This window comes from Hydractinia symbiolongicarpus, chromosome 1, assembly GCF_029227915.1.
Source record: "Hydractinia symbiolongicarpus strain clone_291-10 chromosome 1, HSymV2.1, whole genome shotgun sequence".
In the NCBI taxonomy this organism is placed as follows: Eukaryota; Metazoa; Cnidaria; class Hydrozoa; order Anthoathecata; family Hydractiniidae; genus Hydractinia; species Hydractinia symbiolongicarpus.
Window position 1 is genome coordinate 37,858,675 of NC_079875.1, and position 2,500 is coordinate 37,861,174.

General features: G+C 38.1%; 1 pseudogene; it reads right to left on the reverse strand.

Moving 5' to 3' along the window:
• Window positions 1–815: 815 nt before the first annotated feature.
• The window catches only part of LOC130620378 (large subunit ribosomal RNA), a 7,097-nt pseudogene continuing 5,412 nt past the window's right edge, over window positions 816–2,500 (reverse strand).

Below are 2,500 nucleotides of genomic sequence, written 5' to 3' on the forward strand. Positions count from 1 at the left end.
TCCTGCAAGAACAAAATTTGACTTGCATTTCATTGCTTGAGCCAGAGCCGTATTACCGTAAGAACTGAATGACAACTCAACAGTCTTTACAGCAACACAAATAAACTCTGATACCAACGCATAAGAGATTGTGTCACAAAGAAACAATAACAACCAAACTCTAGTCGAGTTCACTCATTTCTCATTGCTTCTCTGTTCTACCCTCTCTACATTATATAGCACGTTTTTCCAGTTTCTGACACTAAAGTGGGGACTTAGGAAAAAAAATCGATTTTTTTTAAAGTTAACCGGAATGTGCCGTAACGCATGCGCGTTTGTTACTGATAGGCCCAGCAACATTCCGAACATATTTTTATGACGGTTAAGCCTCATGGGACCTGAAAATAACAAAATACGGCATAACACATAAACGGCTTGAGAAATTGAAGAAGTGAGAGGGTACGCCACACCACCAAAATTTTTTTTTTAAAAAAAAGACCCACAACCGTATCCAAAGCAGTAGCATTACCCCTAGGCCCCAGCCTAGGCTTTACCTTAACCCTGAACATAGCCCTAGTCCGTAATTCTTGCTGTAATCCATACACTTGTAATCTATACATACAGTTGTAATCGATACAGTTGTAATCCATACACCTTTAATCCATACACTTTTAATCCATACATCTGTGTCTCCAAATATTAAACCGAGGTGATAAAGATGAATGGTACAGCACGCACGCATCACCTTTTTTAAAAAAAAAGTTCAGGTAAGCACAAGATAACTGGTACTCCACGGTACAAAGCAGTTGGTTAAAAAAAGGACTTGTCACAAAGTGACAAATCTGTCGAACAGAGGCTTAATCTCAGAAGATCGTAGCACAAAGGCTACTCTACTTTTTACAATACCACGTTCTTGTTTAAGTCGTCTGCATAGGATTTATCTCTGGAAATTTTAGATTTTGATAGTTGCAGCACCTCGACGGTTTTTCTCCGACTCAGTGCATTGGGACTTAGGAACGACAGAAGCCGTTCTATTCTTGTTCGCCTAAGATTATCCAGAGGTAATTATCATTGCTTTCTAGCACGGATTCTGACTTAGAGGCGTTCAGTCATAATCCAACAGATGGTAGCTTCGCACCATTGCTTTTTCAAGCAAGTGCAAATGCCAATTGTCTGAATCTGCGGTTCCTCTCGTACTGAGCAGAATTACTATTGCAACAACACTTCATCAGTAGGGTAAAACTAACCTGTCTCACGACGGTCTAAACCCAGCTCACGTTCCCTATTAGTGGGTGAACAATCCAACACTTGGTGAATTCTGCTTCACAATGATAGGAAGAGCCGACATCGAAGGATCAAAAAGCAACGTCGCTATGAACGCTTGGCTGCCACAAGCCAGTTATTACTTAAGACTTCACCGTTTCACACATACGTATCTGATAATACTCTCTTATTAAACATAATGTCATCATTTTACTTATATAATAGTAATAACTTTTGTGAAACATTTAAAAGTAGATGCAGATATTTGTCAGTGGATAGGCCATTTAGTAAGAAGAAAAATTGCCTGTAGAACCTTGGTGCTGGAAAGCCTCGTTCTCATGTTATTAACAGTTTAATGTTTTTGACAATAGAAACCGTCCAGTGTGTTTTGTATAGGACGGTTCTTACATGCATTTTTTGACAATTTTTTCTCAGTAACTACAACGTTTTAACGAAATCATAAAAAGCAAACTTATAAACAAAGGCATTTTAAGAAAAATGGCGGAATATTTTTGTGTGACTTTGGCTAGAACCAGACTTATGACGTCACAAAGTGCACGGTCAAACCTTCATAAATTCTAAAATTTCAAAAAATTTTAACTGCTGACGTCAGCATTTTTATAAAAAACGGACAAGAATTTCATGGTAGCAAATTTGGAGATCTATTACCATGCAAAATTTGGAGGTCAAAGGTCAACCGGAAGTACCTGTTTTGGGGCCTTACTTTTTTTGGTCTTTTTAAAAACAGGTAAATCGCTATAGCTTCTGAAATATTGAAGGTATTTCTTAAATCTTTGGCAGATATGTAAAACACTTCAGGCTAAAACCGGGTAGGAGCACAAATTCCCGATTTGTGGCTCTGCGGGGGGTCCAGAAGCCCTAAAATGTCAAACATTCAAGGCCAAATAAAATGCTGACGTCAGCGTTTTTTTGAAAAAAAATTCGTGTGAACCTTTGTCATGTCAAGATGGTTCATTGTGCCAAATATAAAGCCAATCCGACATGTCGTTCGGGATTTCCGATTTTTCCGATTTTTCCCTAATTTGGTGAAAACGCACGTATTGGCATGTTTAACATGCAATATTGGCCTTGCACAATTATTATTGAACGCAATATTTTACACAAATACTCACCACGTTAACCTCTCAACGCCTGGAGAAAATAATTGCCATTTGACTTTACGTTGCAGAATCATAGCGTTTCCAATTTCTCACAATTGCTGTTTTAACAAGGAAAAAGATGCGTTTTAGCATTTTTC